This window comes from Rana temporaria, chromosome 5 (genome assembly GCF_905171775.1).
Source record: "Rana temporaria chromosome 5, aRanTem1.1, whole genome shotgun sequence".
NCBI lineage: Eukaryota > Metazoa > Chordata > Amphibia > Anura > Ranidae > Rana > Rana temporaria.
Window position 1 is genome coordinate 87,594,509 of NC_053493.1, and position 20,857 is coordinate 87,615,365.

Genomic DNA, 20,857 nt, shown 5'->3' on the forward strand with positions numbered 1-20,857 from the left:
GTACATTAGTTTTAGTCATGTGCACTACTCTATGCACTCTACAAATCCCATAGTTCGTAGCCCATCCTGGAAGCAAGCAAGAGAGGGTGGCTACATTAAATTAATTGTCTGTCAAAAATAGTGATCTGGCCCTTAGGCCATAATAAACCCAAAAACAAATATGGAATATTGTGTTGCTTACCAATCCTCAAATGTGTTGGATGTTTTAGCATTCTTTTTTTTTTATTATTCTTTATTTCATCTTGACTTGCTTGGGATCTATTAATTAGCAAAAGACAGCTTAAAGCATTTTCTTAAAAGGCATATTCTATTTGCGCTTATCATAGGTAAATATGCATGGTAAACATCTATACTGTAACACAGGGCTTTTTTTCTCAGACAATAGGTGCAGGAACTCCCCCTTTCCGAGTCACCCCTTTTCTCCGCGCCCTACCCACCTCCCAGTACCGCCCCTTTTAGACAATATAGAACCAAGTATCATTTTGTGGTGCTAAGTAATTTATATGGAATTCGGTAATGATATCAAGAAAAGCAGTAAAATAGATCCCCTGCAGCCAGCAACAATAGATCCCCCTAACAACAATGGTCCCCGCCAGCAACAATAGATTCACAGCAGCATCAACAGATCTCCGTACAGCAAGCATTAATAGACTCTCTCTGGCTGCCATCAACAATAGACCCCTCCCCCAACAGTAGATCTCTTTTAGCAACAACTGCCCCCCCCACCCCCCTAGAAAAAAAGAGGTCACCCACCAGCAACAATAGACCCCCCTGCAAAAATAGATCCACAGCCGTAAGCATCAATACCCTGCAGCACACCCCAGCATCCCTTGCCATTACATACAGTCAGTCCAGAAGGTGCCGGAACTGCGTTCCCCCGCGTTCCCGCTGAAAAAAAGCCCTGCTGTAACAGGTCAGAAATGGATTTGTAACAAAATGATGAATGAACGCAAGCTGTACAAATGACATGACACTGTCACTGACATACAAGCAAAACTGGGACATATTTTCTGAATTACACTGCCGTATATGCTTTGCATTCCTGTGATGTAAAGAATTTGCTGCCCTTCGTCCTTATTGTGCTTTTCTATGTGAAAGTTTGGTTCAGGGACTGTCACAGTTGCTGGTGACGTCAATGTGTCTGTAGGACGCTGACATCTCAAATAAACAAAGATATTTTGTAGGTGTTTGATTAACTTTGACAAGAGCTGCTGTGTTTGGAAATGCTGCTGACAATGTACCTAAAAGGCTGAATTATTTATAATGAGTTCTCTTTTCATGTGTCTGTACTGTACTGTTTATGAATGGACATCAAGAGACTGTCCCATGAGGTGATGTTGAGCTCCAACTAACTCTGAACAATGCACATTGAGCTTTTTTCATCTTAGTTGTTGGTGTCTCTTCAACACATTTTAGCTTGCTTCACTCAGATGTCTTTCTGTAGATCAGCCTCAGTGTGGTTCTTTAGGTGTTTAGGGTTTAAAAAGTAAAAAATAGTTTGTTTCAGTACCATTTGTGGTGAATAACCTTAATGCTTGTCATGCTTGATATACTTTATATCAGCAAAGGTATAAAACAATAGCAGGGCAAACCATCTCTCCACTGACATTCAAAGGTTGTTATGAAGCGATGATGCTGTGCTCTGTCAGCATTCTACAATTTATTGAGCAACATATGTTCATAAATGTACTGTACAAAAAAATAAATAGCAATGGCTATTTAAAAAAGATCAATTTTTTTTACCCTGCTAATAAGTGGCTAAATTATCTGCGGCAAAAAGTTGATTGAAACCTTAGGTCAATGCTGATTTCAAAAGCAGCCTCAAGACCAGGGGTCAGGGCAGGACTTAGGGTGGTGGGGGCCCCTGGGCTTGAGTGTTGAAGGGGCCCCCTGGAGCCGAGAATTGGGGGGGGATCGAAGTTGTTGAGCGGGGGGGGGGGGGGGGCGAATTGAAGTTGTTGGGGGGGGGGGGGGGGGATTTTGCAGTTGTTGAGGGGGGGAGTGCCTCTCACCTGTGGCAACAGCCGGGGCCACAGACTGTCATTAGCCCGGCTGTCGGCTTTCTTCCCTTCAGCAGCCACAGTCCTCCACACACCACTCCGGTTCCTCCTGCTTCTGTGCTGCCTCCTCTTGTAGTGCGGGAAAATTAACCCTTTTGCGGGACTGCGGGAAGAAGCTGTCTGTGCGGGAAAGTCCCACAGAATCCGTGCGTGTTGGGAGGTATACGCAGGGCCGCCATCAGGAATTTTGGGGCCCCTTGCACAGCTTAAGGCATGGGCCCCCTGAAGCAGAGAACCTAGGGGGGGTGGGGGTGCTGCCGCCTGAAATTGAGAAGCAGGGGGGGCTGCCGCAAATTGAGAAGCGGGGGGGGGGGGCCTTTACAAAAAAAAGAAGAAATGAAGAAGAAAACAAATTATATATATATATATATATATATATATATATATATATATATATATATATATATATATATATATATATATATATATATATAAAGGGGGGTAGCCATCCGGGGCCCTGGGGACCTCTGGGCCTTTTAATAAAAAGAAAAATAAACGTCTGGGCCCTTTAATAAAAAAATAAACATTTATAAAAAATACATAAAAAAAGGGAGGTTGCCATCCGGGGCCCTGGGGACCTCTGGGCCTTTTAATAAAAAATAAAAAAAATAAACAAAAATAAAAAAATAAACATTTATAAAAAAAAAATAAAAAAGGGGGGGGTTGCCACATGGGGCCCTGGGGACCTCTGAGCCCTTTAAGAAAAAATATATATATATATATATAAAAATTTTTAATTATATATATAAAAAGAAAAAATATATAATTTTTTTTTTTACAAAAAATAAATTAAAAAAAGGGGGGTTGCCGTCCGGGGCCTCCGGACCCTTAAAAAAATAAAAAATGTTTTTTTTTTTTTTTCTTTAAAGGGGGCCCCCTTTTGGGCGGGGCCCCCGGGCTTGAGCCCAGTCAAGCCCAATGGTAAGTCCGGCCCTGCCAGGGGTCTCCAAATTTCCTGAACAATGAGCCAGTTTACTGTCCTTGAGGCTTTAGAGTAGGGTGACCAGACATCCCAAGTTTCAGGGGACAGTCCCCTGATTGAGGACACTGTCCCCGGACCAAGTCTGTCCCTGGTTTTGTCCCCAGATTGGATTTAATAAGGGGCAGGGACAATTTCAAAGACAATCAGTGGAGAATTAAAATAAAAAAATTAGAATTACACCCCCCCGCTCCGCTGTCCCTACTAGCATAGTGGGGTTGTATTTTTTCCCATTATCTGTGCCCCTTTCTGATGATCATGTGCTGGTCGGAGCGGAGGGAATATTTCTTCAGTTTCGGGCACATGCCCATTCAGCTCGCATGTTCTTCTGCCTTGGCTCAAATCCTGGCCAGCCACCTGCCTATCTCCTTGCCTTCCCTGGCTTGGTGGGCTGGAGCCCCGAATGGGACCCCGAAAAGCCCTGAGTCTCGGCTGTTTATTTTAACATTATTAGCCCCGAATCGGTGAATCCCCTGAAAAACTGCGTGAGCGTGGGGATAATTCAAGTGCTGTCACTGTCTGTGTCGTGCGACGCATCCATCAACATCACAGTCACGGTCCCGCCCGCAATCCCAGGATTGGCCAGTGAGATGTCCATCGTAGGCGTGCTGTGCTGTTATGATGGATATCACAGTGGACCAATTCTATTGCGATTCGCAGCCGGGACGTGATGACGAGTCACGCATGACCGGACCCTTCAAAAGGGGAGACAAAGCGCACGAAGCTTGACTTGACTTCACGGTCAGGCGCCGGCGTGGAGAACGGCTGGAGACTGGAGTGGAGGACGGCTAGAGAAGCCAGCCAGCCAGGCAGTGTGAGTGACTTCAGGGGGGGAGCCGGGAGGACACCACCCAGACTCAGTCAGTTTCAACATCTGAGTATTGATAGTAAGGCACTACTATGGTTTATCATCTCTGTGATGTATTATTTAATATGTTCCTAATATGGTTTTTATGATTGTCAGTTTCTTCAGGGAATATTTGCTTCTCATACTCCCCAAACAGAATTTATTTTCTAAATCCCAGCAGCTCCTTTATTTAGAAGTACTTAAGGAATTATGCTGCTGCTTTCATTTACACTTGTTGGCAGTGATCTCTGTGCTCTCCATTCTGCCTGGTGCTATATTGGCCTATTGGAACATTGTTTGCAGGTTATTTATACTCCCTAGTGGAAGCATTTAATACATAGCCCCAGTATAAGATCTGCATCTCATCAGCATTTCCAGTGCTCACCCTCAGGGTCATTGCCATCACTGTTACTTTTGATGTTATATGTCCAGATATCTAGGGGTTAATAATTATACTTTGGTCAAGTGGGAATTCATCATACCCCCACTTTTAGAATACAACGTTATAATTTTTTACAGTGTATTTTTGATGTGGTGGTCAGGTCAGTGTGGTCAGGACAGGTCAGGTCAGTGTATGCAGGTCAGTGTGGTCAGGTCAGTGTGGTCAGGTCAGTGTAGTCAGGTCAGTGTAGTCAGGTCAGTGTAGTCAGGTCAGGTGAGTGTATGCAGTTCAGGTCAGGTGAGGTCAGGTCAGTGTATGCAGGTCAGTGTAGTCAGGTCAGGTCAGTGTAGTCAGGTCAGGTGAGGTCAGGTCAGTGTATGCAGGTCAGGTGAGGTCAGGTCAGTGTAGTCAGGTCAGTGTATGCAGGTCAGGTCAGTGTGGACAGGTCAGTGTGGACAGGTCAGTGTAGTCAGGTCAGTGTAGTCAGGTCAGGTGAGGTCAGGTCAGTGTATGCAGTTCAGGTCAGGTGAGGTCAGGTCAGTGTATGCAGGTCAGTGTATGCAGGTCAGGTCAGTGTATGCAGGTCAGTGTATGCAGGTCAGGTCAGTGTATGCAGGTCAGGTCAGTGTAGTCAGGTCAGGTGAGGTCAGGTCAGTGTATGCAGGTCAGTGTAGTCAGGTCAGTGTATGCAGGTCAGGTCAGTGTGGACAGGTCAGTGTGGACAGGTCAGTGTGGACAGGTCAGTGTAGTCAGGTCAGTGTAGTCAGGTCAGGTGAGGTCAGGTCAGTGTATGCAGTTCAGGTCAGGTCAGTGTAGTCAGGTCAGTGTATCCAGGTCAGCTCAGGTCAGTGTAGTCAGGTCAGTGTAGTCAGGTCAGTGTATGCAGGTCTGGTCAGTGTATGCAGGTCAGGTCAGTGTGGTCAGGTCAGGTCAGTGTATGCAGGTCTGGTCAGTGTATGCAGGTCAGGTCAGTGTGGTCAGGTCAGGTCAGTGTAGACAGGTCAGTGTGGACAGGTCAGTGTGGACAGGTCAGTGTGGCCAGGTCAGTGTGGTCTGGTCAGTGTGGTCTGGTCAGGTCAGTGCAGGCAGGTCAGGTCAGTGTAGGCAGGTCAGGTCAGTGTAGGCAGATCAGGTCATGTCAGTGTTATGCCGCGTACACACCATCACTTTATGTGATGGAAAAAAATGACGTTTTCAAAAACGTCACTTTAATTGACCGTGTGTGGGGGAAAACGTCATTTTATGTCTTGTAAAAAATGACCAAAAAAAATTCAAGCATGCTTCAATTTTATGTGTCGTTTTTCAAAAGTGCACTTTTTACTTCACAGAAATTGACCGTGTGTAGCAAAAAACGTCGTTTTCTAAGACGTTTTTTCATCCACGCATGCCCAGAAGCTACTTATGAAGCAAGCTTCAATGGTAAAACGTGGTGGAACGTAACCTCACTTTGCAAGATCATTGTGAGAAAACGATGGTGTGTAGGCAACTTCGTCTTTGAAAATTGAAGTTTCAAAAACGTCATTTTTTACTTCACAGAAAGTGTCGTTTTTTTTCATCACATAAAGTGATGGTGTGTATGCGGCATTAGTGTATGCAGGTCTGGTCAGTGTATGCAGGTCAGGTCAGTGTGTGTGTGTCTGTACTAACACACACTCACGTAGGTCAGGGTATGTGTATCAGGTAGGTCACCCTGCGCCACTCCACCGACCGCCCCCCCCCCCCCCCCCCCGGTGGCGACTTGGCTTCGGGCTGAAGCCCCTGGTCTTTTTGGCACCTAGCAACGCCCCTGAGTGACACTGACCTTAGCCAAATGCAAAACTAGTGAAAAACAGTCACAAAACATGAGTAGGGAAAAAAGATGTCAGACACCTCCACCTGAAAAAACATTCCTATTTTGGAGGTCGTTTCATTGTTGCCCATCTAGTGCATATGTTGTTAATTTCAATTAACAGCAAAGCAGCTGAAACTGATTAACAACCCCCTCTGTATACACCCCTCCCCCTCTGCTACTTTACTGACCAGATCAATATCCCAGGAGTTCTGATTCAAAAGTGTTCCTTTAGGTCTGCCCACCAGACACACTTCAGATATTGCCACACCCGGGGATACACCTGGGAAGTTAAGGGCTACCAGCTGCCCGACAGTTTCGCTACTTGCGTCAGTTACCTAATGTTAGAAATACAGCCCACTGGCATCCGCTCTGTCCACTAAGCTTATGGTCATGTTACGCCCAAGTATACTCTAATGACTTGCTTATGTTGCATATGTGGAAGCGGCTGCGCCCACAAGAATACTGATTGTTTGAATGTTACATTGTTCTTGTAACCGCACTTATCCTGTATGATGGACGAAAATAAAAAACTTTATTAAAAAAAAAAAAAAAAGTGTTCCTTTAATTTTTTTGAGCAGTGTATATTCCCTATTCAACAAGTGGAAAGTATATGAGCAACCTTTCATTAGTAGGAATTGTATGCAAAAATACAAACTACTTTCTTTCATTTTTTGTATCTTCATGGGTCACCTTGTTTAGTCACTATAAAAGGTTTCTGAACACATTAAAGAGGTGGTAAAAGTTTGTTTTTTATTTTTTTAAATAGGTTCGTTTAAGCTAGTGCATTGTTGGTTCACTAACCTTTTCCTTCGATTTCCCTTCTAAATGTTTTTTTTCTTTGTTTTTTTTGTCTGAATTTCTCATTTCCTGTTCCTCCTCAGTAAGGTGTTCTAAATGACTTTCCACTGCTCAGATGATGGTGGAAAGCTTACTGAGGAGAAACAGGAAGTGAGAAATTCAAACAAAGAAAAAAAACATTTAGAAGGGAAATCGAAGCAAAAGGTAAGTGAACCAACAATGCACTAGCTTAAAGGAACCATTTTTAGAAAATAAAAGACGAACCTTTACAACCCCTTTAATGACCACAATGTATGATTTATAACTGAAATGATGTGTTGTAATCAGAGAACACAAGAATGTAACCTTTCAGGAATGTAACAAAAAATTGCAAATATGTTGTGAACTTATCTTTGCATGAATGTTCTTTTTTACTGGACTAAATGGGTAAGTGGATCTAAATAGCATCAGATTCCAGGCCAAGCCTAATATATATTTCTTAGGCCGTGTACACACGGGCAAACATGTACGATCAAACCGGTCCGGCGGACCGTTTTCACCGTACATGTCTGCCCGGGGATTTCTGTACGATGGCTGTACTAACCATCGTACAGAAATCCGCGCGTAAACAATACGCGGGGTGTGTCCGCGGCGTCGCCGCGACGATCACGCGGTGACGTGAGCGGGCCTGCCAGTTAAATGCTTCTACGCATGCGTCAAAGTCATTCGACGCATGCGAGGGATGGCGGGCGCTCGGACATGTACGGTAGGTCTGTACAGACGACCGAACATGTCCGAGCGGGCAGGATTCCAGCGGACTGTTTTAAAACAAGTCCAGGAATATTTGTCCGCTGGCAAAAGGCCCGGCGGGCAAATGTTTGCTGGAATTCTTTTTCGCTCGGTCCTACACACGACCGAACATGTCTGCTGAAACTGGCCCGCGGACCAGTTTCAGCAGACATGTTTGGTCGTGTGTACGGGGCCTTAAAGGCATTATATACTTTTGTACCTACAGATTGTGTTTTTCACCTTCATAAGATGTGCATTAATCATCTAATTTCATGGTGTTATTTATTGCCCTGTATGCACAGCCTATAGTAGAGTAAATCTTCACATTCCAGTGTCAGAAGCTGACACTGCACAGGTTAAAGCTTGACTGTTTGTAGTCTACTAACTGAAACTTCCCATGAAGAAACTATATATCTCACAATCCTTGGGTCTTGTGGCAGTAAGAGTTAATTCGGTAGATCTGACACAGGTAGAGCAATAAACACATTACCCACTTTAGCACTCCCACATTTGTGATCCAACACAAAGGAAATGCAGAGGCATGGATTATATGCTCTATGACCTGTGGCTGGATAGCTCTTCTTTGGGGATGCACTTAACAAAAAAAAAAAACAATAAAACCATTTTTAATATAATGGGTAATAATGATTAAAAACAAGGGGCCAGATTCACGTAGCTCAGCGGATCTATAGATCCGCTCGATCTACGTGAATTAAGATCCGCTCCCGCAAGTTTAGGAGGCAAGTGGCTAATTCACAAACCACTTACCTCCAAACTTGCGACGGCGGATCCTAAATCCCCCGGCGGAATTCAAATTCCGCGGCTAGGGGAGTGTACTATTTAAATCAGGCGCGTTCCCGCGCCGATTTAAATGTGCATGCGCCGTCCGGGGAATTTCCCGGCGTGCATTGCTCCCACTGACGTCACTAGGACGTCAGTGGTTTCGACGTGAGCGGGACTTGCGACGCGCGTGTTCGTGAATCGGCGTACGCAAACGACGTTGGAAAATTCAAATTCGATGCGGGAACGCCAGCTATACTTAACATTGGCTGCGCCTGCTAAAAACAGGGGTAAGTATACGACGGGAAAACCGCTACAGAAACAACGTAAGAACACTGCGACGGGTCCGCGTACGTTCGTGAATTTGCGTATCTCGCTGATTTACATATTATTTATCGTAAATCAGCGGGAACGGCGCCATTTTTAAATTGAAAAAAAGATCCGACAGTGTAACACAGTATAACACTGTCAGATCTTAGCCCTATCTATGCGTATCTGATTCTATGAATCAGGCGCATAGATAGGACCAGTGTAAGTCAGAGATACGATGGTGTATCTGTAGATACACCGTCGTATCTCTTTGTGAATCTGGCCCTTGGTCAGCCTTTTGGGTTTTGTTTACAGCATTGCGTTATTGTGCAAAATCACATACTTTCCCATCCCACACATCTTGCAAACATACAAAAAAATCACACAAGCTTGGTTGCACTTCTGTTCTGTAAAAGGAGCCTAATTGATGTCTTACTTCCTGTTTGGATTATGCCGCGTACACACGATCAATTCATCCGATGAGAGCGGACCGATGGACCCTTTTCATCGGTTAACCGATGAAGCTGACTGATGGTCCGTCACGCCTACACACCATTGGTTAAAAAAACGATCGTGTCAGAACGCGGTGACATAAAACACAACGACGTGCTGAAAAAAACAAAGTTCAATGCTTCCAAGCATGCGTCGACTTGATTCTGAGCATGCGTGGATTTTTAACCAATGGACGTGCCTACTAACGATCGTTTTTTTCCCATCGGTTAGGAATCCATCGGTTAAATTTAAAGCAAGTTGGCTTTTTTTTAACCGATGGTTAAATAACCTATGGGGCCCACACACAATCGGTTTTGACCGATGAAAACGGTCCATCAGACGTTGTCCTCTGTTTAACCTATCGTGTGTACGAGGCCTAATTCTCCTCATCTGCTTTCCATGGGACAGAAATTGAGAAGAATCTTCCAAAAAAAATTTTGTTTGGAGTTACACTTTAGACCCGGTTCACACAGAGGCGACCTGTCAGGCAAATCAGCCGCCTGACAATTCGCGGTCCGCAGTAGTCAATGGAACCGTTCTAATAGGAGCGATGCAAGTCGCTCCGACTTAGAAAAAGGTTCTTGTACGACTTCTTTGGCGACTCGGGGCGACTTGCCTTGACTTCAATACAGAAGTAATTTTGCAAGTTGCCTCTCCAGTCGCCTTGAGATCGCCCCCAAAGTCATAAAGCCTGTGTGTGAACCAGCTTTTAAAGTATTTATAGTATTTATAGTATAAGTATTGTAGTAGACTTTGAGTAGGGTTTTGTTTTTTTAAACAGAGCTGGAATTGTACTTTTGCATTGCTGCAATTAACTGGATAGGATCAAAATCCCATAGTTATTTATCAGGCATAAGTGATGAAGTGTAGTCATTAGAAAGTTAATGAACCACTTTTGCATGATGCATTCATTACAGCACATAAAGTTCACCAAAACTGATTTGTGATTGATATTCTTAGTCATGTATTGTCAGAATTTGTAAGAAGTATGGGCACTTTGCATATTACTTAGGATTCTTTTCCACCCAGTAGATTACTAATGTTCAGTTTGATCATCTACTCTACAATCAATAGTCCTTTTATGTCACAATGAATCAGTTTGTTATTTTAAGAAAATTTGTTTTCTAAAGTACTGTACTGTAAGTGTCAGTCTAGAAGATATAACTGACAAGCAAAGAATTTAAACAATTTGAATATGATCCCATTGTGAGAAAAGCTTAAAGTTTATATAAAGCCCTTTTTTTGTACATAGAGTACTTTGTGTGGCCACCATTATTTTCCAGCACTGCCTTAAGCCTCTTGGGCATGAAATTCACACAAGTGTCACAGGTTGCCACTGGAGTCTTTGTTCACTCTTCCATGATGTCATCACGGAGCTGGTGGATGTTAGAGACCTTGCGCTCCTCCACTTTCCATTTGAGAATGCTCCACAGATGCTCAATAGGGTCTGGAGACATGCTTGGCCAGTCCATCATTTTTACCCTCAGCTTCTTTAGCAAGGAAGTGGTCATCTTGGAGGTGTGTTTGGGGTCGTTATAATTTTGGAATACTGACCTGTGGCCCAGTCTCCGAAGGGAGTGGATCATGCTCTGCTTCAGTATGTCACAGTACATGTTGGCATTCATGGTTCCCTCAATAAACTGTAGCTCCCTAGTGGCGGCAGCACTCATGCAGCCCCAGACCATGACACTTCCACCACCATGCTTGACTGTAGGCAAGACTGGGCTCAATAAAACACATAAATATGTAATAAAAGTCCATAAACATCCAGAAAAAGTAGAAGGTGGATTAAAGCGGAGGTTCACCCAAAAATCAACTTTCTGCCATTAGATCCAGCATACTGCTGACATCTGCAGTATGCTGTTTTTTTTTTGTTGTACTTATTGTTTTATCAGCCGTTGTTATCCGGCTCCGAGCGGGGATTCCTTCTGGGTATAGGCGTTCCTAAGCCAAGCGGAGTTGATTGACGGGCTGCTAAAGTGCGTCACGCCTTCCGAAAATACCCAAAGTGACACTCTAAGTGTTTACGGCGCCTGCGCAGTCAGCTCTACACGGCAGGCGCAGGCGCCGTAAACACCCGAGTGTCACCTTGGGTATTTTCGGAAGGCGTGATGCGCTTTAGCCGCCCGTCAATCAAATCGGCTTGGCTTAGGAATGCCTATTCCCAGCAGAAATCCCCGCTCGGAGCCGGATAACAACGGCTGATAAAACGATAAGTACAACAAAAAAAAAAACAGCATACTGCAGATGTCAGCAGTATGCTGGATCTAATGGCAGAAAGTTGATTTTTGGGTGAACCTCCGCCTTAATAGTCCCAGCAAGCACTGAAAAAGAATCCAAATGAAGACACAAGTCCAATGCAAAGGTAACTTTCCCACCACCTCCAGAGCACTCGGACCACTGAACTAACGGATGGTCAACAGCACATGTTCCATGTGGGTATATCCTCCAGGAAAGGTTCAAGACCTCCAACTGATGTCCCCAGGGGTATGTATGGTGAGTGAGAAGCAAATCGAAGTGCTCACTGGTATCGTATTTGAAAAAAAGCTTTATTAATGTAAAATGTCTACTAACAAGGGCTTGTTACAACAGCGCATATCAGAGCACACACTGAGGTCTAAGGATTCTCGGGGGCTGAGGGTAACTTCAGGACATGGCTCCTTCCCCGTCCCGCTGACAAAGTTCTTGCAAACGTAACGCATGACAGGCTGACCCCCCACCCATTAAACCTATGCAGCAATGCTGGCAGCACTTATGTGTCTATCTCCCAAAGACAACCTCTGGATATGACGCTGAGCATGTGCACTCAACTTCTTTGGTAGACCATGGCAAGGCCTGTTCTGAGTGAAACCTGTCCTGTATGGTCTTGGCCATCGTGCTGCAGCTCAGTTTCAGGCATTCTTATTATAGCCCAGGTCATCCTTATGTAGAGCAACAATTATTTTTTTCAGATCCTCAGAGTTTTCTTTGCCATGATGTGCCATGTTGAACTTCCAGTGACCAGTATGAGAGGTCCCCCCCCCCCCACACTGTCAGAATCTGTAAAGAATGTGGCCATGCAGGGCTCTGTGAAAGTTCTGTAAAACGAAAACTACAAGGTCCGGCAGCCTTTGCAGCTGTTATCTTATAGTTTTCAATAAAATACCACAGCACTGTTGAGCAGTGGTACTTCATTGATGCTTCCTGTTAGTGTGTACCTGCTTGGCCATATGATGTATGGCCAAACAGCTTAAACACAGAGCCTGCACGAGCCCTGCATAACATTCACGATCTGCTTATTGTGGTTGCAATGCTTTCCAGGATCCCAATAAAACATTGTTTTACCTGCAAAAAGATGTGCATTTATTTTTTTAAATTTGAAAATAACCTTTAAAAATAGACACCACGCTAGCCTTACACCAATCCAATGGTACTCTGCCAGTCATTTAAGAGTTTTTAAAAATTAGAAACAACGGCTTAGATATGACAAGGTTCAGCTCTTTGAGGGCCCTTGGGTGTAAGCCATCTAGTCCAACTGCATAATTCACCTTTATTTTTTGTAAATGTTTCTGGACTGGGTTTATTTTGAGCCATTGTAGATTATTTGGGGCCATGTCAATACCATCACCATTTTAACTGTGGACCTGAACCACATAGGTTTTTTATTTAACCTTTTAACCACTTAACCCCCGGACCATATTGCTGCCCAAAGACCAGAGCACTTTTTGCGATTCGGGACTGCGCCGCTTTAACTGACAATTGCGACGTGGCTCCCAAACAAAATTGGCGTCCTTTTTTTCCCACAAATAGAGCTTTCTTTTGGTGGTATTTGATCACCTCTGCGTTTTTTATTTTTTGCGCTATAAACAAAAATAAAGCGACAATTTTGAAAACAATTAATATTTTTTACTTTTTGCTATAATAAATATCCCCCAAAAATATATAAAAACATTTTTTTTCCTCAGTTTAGGACGATACGTATTCTTCTACATATTTTTCGTAAAAAAAAAATCGCAATAAGCGTTTATTGATTGGTTTGCGCAAAAGTTATAGCGTTTACAAAATAGGGGGTATTTTTATGGCATTTTTATTCATATATTTTTTTTACTAGTAATGGCGGCGATCAGCGATTTTTTTTCGGTACTGCGACATTATGGCGGACACTTCGGACACTTTTGACACATTTTGGGGACCATTGGCATTTTTATAGCGATCAGTGCTATAAAAATGCTTTGGATTACTATAAAAATGCCACTGGCAGTGAAGGGGTTAACACTAGAGGGCGGGGAAGGGGTTAAGTATGTGCCTGGGTGTGTTCTTACTGTGTGGGGGGGGGGTGGCCTCACTAGGGGAAACACTGATCCTCTGTTCATACATTGTATGAACAGAAGATCAGCATTTCCCCCCCTGACAGGACCGAGAGCTGTGTGTTTACTCCAGGTCCCCGCTCTGTAACGAGCAATCGCGGGTGCCCGGCGGCGATCGAGCCCGCCGGGCACACGCACGGGAGTCGGGGGCCGCGCACGCGCCCCTAGTGGCCGCTCAAAGAGCCAACGTAATATGACGGGCTCTCGCCCAGGAGAGCCGACCTGCCGCCGTAGAATGACAGTGGCTGGTCGGCTAGTAGTTAAAGTGTTACTAAACCCACAACAGTAAAATCAGTCTATATATGCAGTAAAGCATGCTTGTTATATTCACTGTTAATCCTCTGCATTGTGTAAAAAGGCTGTTTGATACTGTCTTTTCTGATTTTCCCCTTCTACCACTGTCTCCAATCCATCTCCTGATAGTACAGAGCCTTTGGAGTCCCTGTTCAGTTTGGTGTGTATTGCTCAAGAATTTTTTTTTCTTGAGAGAGGGATAGTGCAGGTGATCAGCCAAGGCCAATTAGCCTCATAGGACAGTCGGAGGAGAATGAAAACTCTTTCTACAAGCTTTAACCAGACACTGATAGAAGTTACATGACTGCTATATACTGCTGAAGAGAAAAGGTATTCAGCGGTTTATATTTACTAAAATAATTGCATTTCCATGTTCTATGTACTGTGGGAGACCAGGTATAGTGAATGCAGGGTCTTGGATTTTGTAACACTTTAAAACATATTGCCCATGGGAATATATTTTGCAGTGTGTACAACATTCCCTCCTGGTCTAAATCTTGAAGAGCAGTTCTCAGCCTTTATTATCCCAGTAGTAGTGACTTCGATACCTGGATTTTCCCTTGGACTTTGCTTATCTACACACACAGATTATCTGCTAATCTACACACACAGATCCACATCCTCTCGGCTGTGTCACCGGCAATTGTGGATGCCCGGTAGACATTGCGGCCACTGGGCACGCGCATCGGGTGCCGAGTGATGGGGCGGGCATGGGTGCGCTTTCCCCCCCTAGAGGCTTGGAAGTAAAAGACATCATATGACAGCGGCCCGGAGGGACAAAGGGATCCGCGGTAGGGAAGTGGATAGGCAATTAATAGAGTGTGGATATATGGATAAGTAGAGAAAAAAAAAAATTAATAGTTCACATGCTGCACTATAATTGAGCACAGAGTTACACTAATTTGAGACAATTAAATAATGTTAACAAAAATGTGCAAAAAAATAAAGAGCAAGATAACAGAAAATATCCCATCTTTTTTGAGTCTACACTTCCAGTGCTCCTATTATATGGGCAAATGCCCTTTTTCAGAGAGTCTGAGTATAAGAGTTCCCATCACTGATAATGAAATAGTGGTTCCTCAGGTCTCTGATGCATGGATGTTGAATTGTTGATGGCCTGGACTTGTTCCTGAGCTCCGACTTTCAAAAAGTGTGCAGAGCTTTTGATTGCAGTATAGGTACAGAGTTAAAAATGAATGGTATGCACCATAGGTATGCACAGCCTATTGGATTAGGGTGTGCACCCTTAAGCTCAAACACACATGCATGTGTATGTATCTACATATATATGACCCTGGTACATTGATCTCCCTGCCGACACAGTGAAAAAGAAGAGCATAAACACTTCTCTTATGCAGAGCCGGTAAGAGGGAGATCTTCCCCATGTTCCTGCTGCTATACAGAGCGATAACTCTAATGTGCATGGGGTGATTAGGGTGTGCATGGGCCTGTGTGCACGCTTATGGTATGCACTGTCAGGTACATATGAATGCTATTCTATGCACACGGGGCCAGATTCACAAAGCACTTACGCCGACTTATCTCGAGATGCGCGGCGTAATTGAAAAATGTGCCGCGCGTATCTTTGCGCCGTATCCTCAAAACGCCTGAAATCCATTTTTTTCCGTCCTACCTACCCCAGATGATGATCGTTTAGATTGAAACATGTCTGGAATTTACTGACAATACTGCTTTTTGTTACATGCCTGTTACAAGTGCTGAAAATGTGAGTGTAACCCCTTTTTTTGATTTTGCTACCAAGTAAACTTTTAAACGGATTTACACTATGTGCATCTTTGCCTTCTTTCTTCCTACTTTCGTTGTATTGAGTGTCTGAACCTCCATATGGACCCAAGTCTACAACCTATTACAAGGTGCCTCTGAACCGACCTTCACCTTATCCTGTGTTGGACTTCACCTCCTCGCTGGTATCATCAACTTTAAGCGCAATTGACCCATTAGGTATATGCCTATTTTGGGTCCACAGCTTCTGGTAAGCCTCCATTCACTTCAGTGCTGGATTTATACATCTTTTACCTATGAAGATTTATTATTATTTTTTGCACATTTACCCACTTTGAACTGAACTTTGAGGATCTATTTAGTAGTAACTTTTTTACAGTTTATGTTTATGGACTACTTCAACGTGTTTCATATGGACACTTTTCTATGATTGGCTAATTATCAATATACCCAATCCTTTATTTCACTTATAATTAGCGCTACACTTTATGTTTTATTTTGTTTGTTTTTCGGAATTGAGCTATTCTGTGGTGTTGGCTGCAATTTATACGTTTTTCATAGTAGCGCGGTGTTTATCTATACTTTCAGTATAGTTATTTTCTACCTAAAAGAATTACACCGGCTCTTCTTCGAGCGCAAAATACACTAGACACACCACTGTTTTGATAGGCAAAGATGCAAATGAAAGAGATAAGGCGATCCACAAAATTAAGTGTGTGCGGCGTAGGCTACGCCCTGTGTGCATCTGCTAGTTTCATGGTGTAAAATTACACTTTATAAAAGGTGCCCTAACTTTGCACCAGCCGTGTAAATGTCAGGTAAAGTAACACCATTAAGGAAGAGCTGAGCACACACACTTGCAGGACAACAATCTGTATGCCAACATGCCAGGGGCATCCATGCTCATAACTAGTGACTTTAGTAACCGAGGGTACCCCCTCTTCTGAGGGAACAGCAGTCAGGAGACGCCTCGCAGAATGCATCTTTGCACAGTAAGCACACTCATTAATCATGGCACAATGAGAATGCATGCATGCACACCCACTGTGGTCCCTAGCACAGACACATCACATGCACATCTAATTGGATTAGATCCAAGTACCCCCCAATGGTACTTGGGAGCAGTAACGCCACACCACGGCTCCAATTATGTCACTGTGCATTCATACACCATTCACATGGACCTGGGATCACTTCTCCCTGGTCCTGGGGATCCCTAATCCACCAAAACTGAGGGTGACACCCTTATTTAATCAGGAATGCCACCCCCACATTCATACATCATTCACATACATAAAACAAATCATAAGCACAGTATAATAAAAATAAAAATTAAAAATCAAAAGTACCCCCAAACTTAACGGCGGCGGCGTGAGCTACGCCTGGGCCGGCCACGGCCAACCAGGGGAGACTCCTGGGGGGGGGGGAAGCAGGGGAAGGAGGAGCCTCCCCTGGTGACTGTCCTCCTGCTGGCCTGCCCTCCAAAGCCACTGCTATCCTGTTCAGACTCAGTGTGAGGGCTGCCGTATTGGCCTGGACAGCCCGGGTGTTGTCGTGGACAGCCTGGGTCAGGGCACTCACCTCCTGGGCCACGCCTGTTGTTGCGGTCTGCAGGTCACAAAAGCATGTGATGACCGCCAAGGAGTTTGTGTCCACATCAGTGAGCGATTCCTTAATTGAGCCCAGGCTGTCCTCCATCTGGGTCAAAGTCCAGTTGATCTGACCCAGATGGCGGGTCTGAAGGGCATGGTCCCTCCGCAGACTGGCCGGCAGAACCTCGGCCACCCCCCTGGTCTTATGGGTAGCCTTCCTGCCTGCAGCTGAGTCTTGTGGCCTGGGAGGAGGGGAGAGAGAGACCCTTGTGGGGGAGGCCTGTTGGGGGAGGAGTGGGAGGGGCTACCCCTGATGGTGGCCTGACTGCTGCCAGCCTCAGGGGTAGCCTCAGGGGGAACCACATCCGAAGCCAAAAGGATTTCCCTGGCAATGTCCATATCTTCATCCTCATCCTCCCCCCCATCATCCTCCTCCCCCTCAACCTCCTCATGATGTGAGGTGTGGCCACTCCCCTCCCCTGGGGACTCCTGCCCTTCTTGGGGCTCTTCTGCAGCCTGTTGTCCTGGGGGTGGTGCAGCCTGGCCTGATGGCTCAGCAATCTCCTGGCCATCTGTGGAGGACACAAAACATTCACAGGTTGGAGGATCCACACACTTGGCACATATTCCCTTCCCCCACCCACACATGCTACTCACCAGATAGAAAAACCCAAAAATTACCTGTCCTCACAGGATCATCAGATTCAAAGCCAGGCAGGCCCACCACCTGCTGTCTGTGGAAGCACCAGGCCACTGCCCATTCCTCCTCAGTCAGCCTGACGGAGCAGGGTGGTCCTCCTCCAGTGCCCGTGGCATGGGCACTTATCTTGGCCATCTTCTCCCGGACCAGGCTCCTAAGATCGTTGATCTTCTTCTGAATCCCACTGGGGGTCCTCGTCTCCCCCCCCGCATTGATCTCGTCAGTAATTCGCTGAACGATCTCCTTCCTCCTGGCCGGGGTGTTGTCCCGGCTCTCAGGGCCATGCAAATAACACCCGAACCGGGTGATGGCCCTAGCAAGTATCTGCTTTTCTTTCACAGAAAAATTCAACTTCCTGCGCTTCGGTGCCATAACACCCAACACTCAGCACCAAACACAAAAAACAAACAAACACAAATACTCACAGAACAAACACACACAAAAATACACAGAACAAACACACACAAAAAGACACAGAACAAACACACACAAAAATCAAACCACACAAGCAGACATCTAATACAATTTCAAAAACAAACACCGAAAAAACAAACAGAAAAAACACTCAGAAAAAAAACACAGCTACTACACTCTACTACTCCTCCAAATCTTTTATCTAACACTACACTCACCAACACACACCAACAGACGACAGAGCAAAAGCAACTTGCTTTAGGAAGGGGAAAACAGGGATGTACTTTTGCAAGGGAAGTGCGTTTGTCTGGGGCTATTTAAGCACAGGGCGATTCTCAAACTGATTACGCTTGGCCTTTTACCTATCTCACTGATTGCGCTGAGCCGAGTTCTGAGCATCCCCAGTGAGGTGCAGATTTGTGCGCGCATGCGCAGTACGGCCGGCCCTTCATTTGCATGGGGTCACGGCTCATTACAATGGAGCACGCCCACTTCCTTCCCACTTGCAATAACCCCGCCTTTCGCCTCAGGATTTAAGTTACGCTGGCGCAAATTTGGGCGCAAATGCGCTGTGGATACGGCACTTACGACACAAAATTAAGGCGCCGTAACTTAAATGACATACTTTTGGAGTAACTTAATTTGCACCGCTCTACGTGAATCTGGCCCACTGTTCTTATGACAGGTTTGTTTTAATATATTAAACAATATTTAGTCTACGGGCAACAATGTTTTCTTTCATACAAAACATAATGATTGCAAGTAGTTTTCTGACTGTCTGCATTCATGAATCTAAAATTCTTGACATATATCATTAGAATTGTTATTTTTTCAGAAATGTAAAATCTTTTTTCAAGGAAAAATAAAATAGCACTTTTACCACATTACCGTATATAAGGAAAAAAAGACCTTCACTATTATAAGACCCCCCCTTACATTTTCCATTACTTAGGCACTGTACTGTACACGCTGAGTACACAATTGTCTCAAAGGCAAGGAAATCTATTTCCCTAAGAACAAAAATAGCCTTTTTGTTACCAGTTTGCCAGACTGCTGGAAGAATATCAACTAGTTTAAGGATTCCTGATGCTCAGCAGTTTATTGTGTACAATAAAGTCTTAATCAGCACCAGCATTGAATGTAGAAAAAAACAAATATTCTGTGATAATATAGTATGAAGATTGGAATTGAGATCATTTGTTTGAAAGGCAAACATCGTTGTACATAACTGCATTCAGCAAAAAAAAAAAAAAAAAAAAAAAAGCAAATATGCTCTGAGTCAATAATTTGTATCATGATTGAGTAAATGGGTTACATGCAAGGTAGAAAGACACCAGATAGCATGGCCTGCAAAGGCAGTATACAATCAGTTTAAATATTTGAATTACCAGCTAACAATCTCTCCATCCCATGTTATATGTGTGCTATTCTATAGCTTGATGAAAATAAGCATAATGGGGTGCAGATTGAACAGACAATTCAGCCAGAGACACAACTCCTATAGTCCATATTTGCATACATCAGCTGTCCTGGTTCATGGCAATAGCAGACCTGTAATCATGTCTGCCCCTCTCCTCCAATTAGGCCCATTCATACACAGTAACATCTTCCAATATCAAATTTACTCTTTTTTTTACAGAAGATGTAGTTCTGGTGATGGGGTGGAGACATTTAATACAAAGAGAGAAAGAACAGCAGTCTTCACAGGGGGAACTTTTGTATTGCGTTGGCCTGGAAGTATTACATATGGCACTAGAGAGGTGTCTTGTAACTTAGGTTAACTACATCACTGCATCCTCCATCACCATGGGCATGTGACAATCTTAGTAGTATTATGAAGTAAAGAATAAAGCTCTATACATGTTCATGTGGAAAACTGGCACAAAGAAAAACACTGCATCAAACTTAAATGTGCACATTAATGAAAAATAAACAAGCATAAAGTCCATAAGTGAATAAATCCCAAAACCAAAACGGAATGCTCTGGTCAAAAAATGCTTTGGGAACACCAGGCACTGTGAGCTCACCCTCTTGGTCTACAGCAAACAGAGTGTGCCAACTTGTCTTTAAGCTATATTTAAACTGGCCTCTCTGTATGTAGCTCCTGACAGACTGCACAAGGAGCCCCGTATCTCTGGAACCATAGGTTGTAGGAGCCCAACATTTTTACCAGTGGTGGGGTAGGACCTAGGGGTCTCTGTGACATCGCCAAGCTACGCCTTTTTTTATGTTCATGGCAGATGAGGCTCTGCCTCACCTACCTCCCCTGACTGCACATCCCTGGTAAAAGGTACGGAAGAGCAGCACAAAGACAAAAACCCAAACACAGTTAAATTACTTAAACAAGAACGAGACAAGGAAACATTGAAAAATACCACTACTACTAAGATTAGCAAGAGCATATGTGAAAATCCCTATACCTTTTAAAACAATTATATTTGATGATTAAGCCGTTTTGTGGAGCACTATATACACTCCACAATACACTGCACAATTCACAGTGCATTCTAGGACCCTCGTTA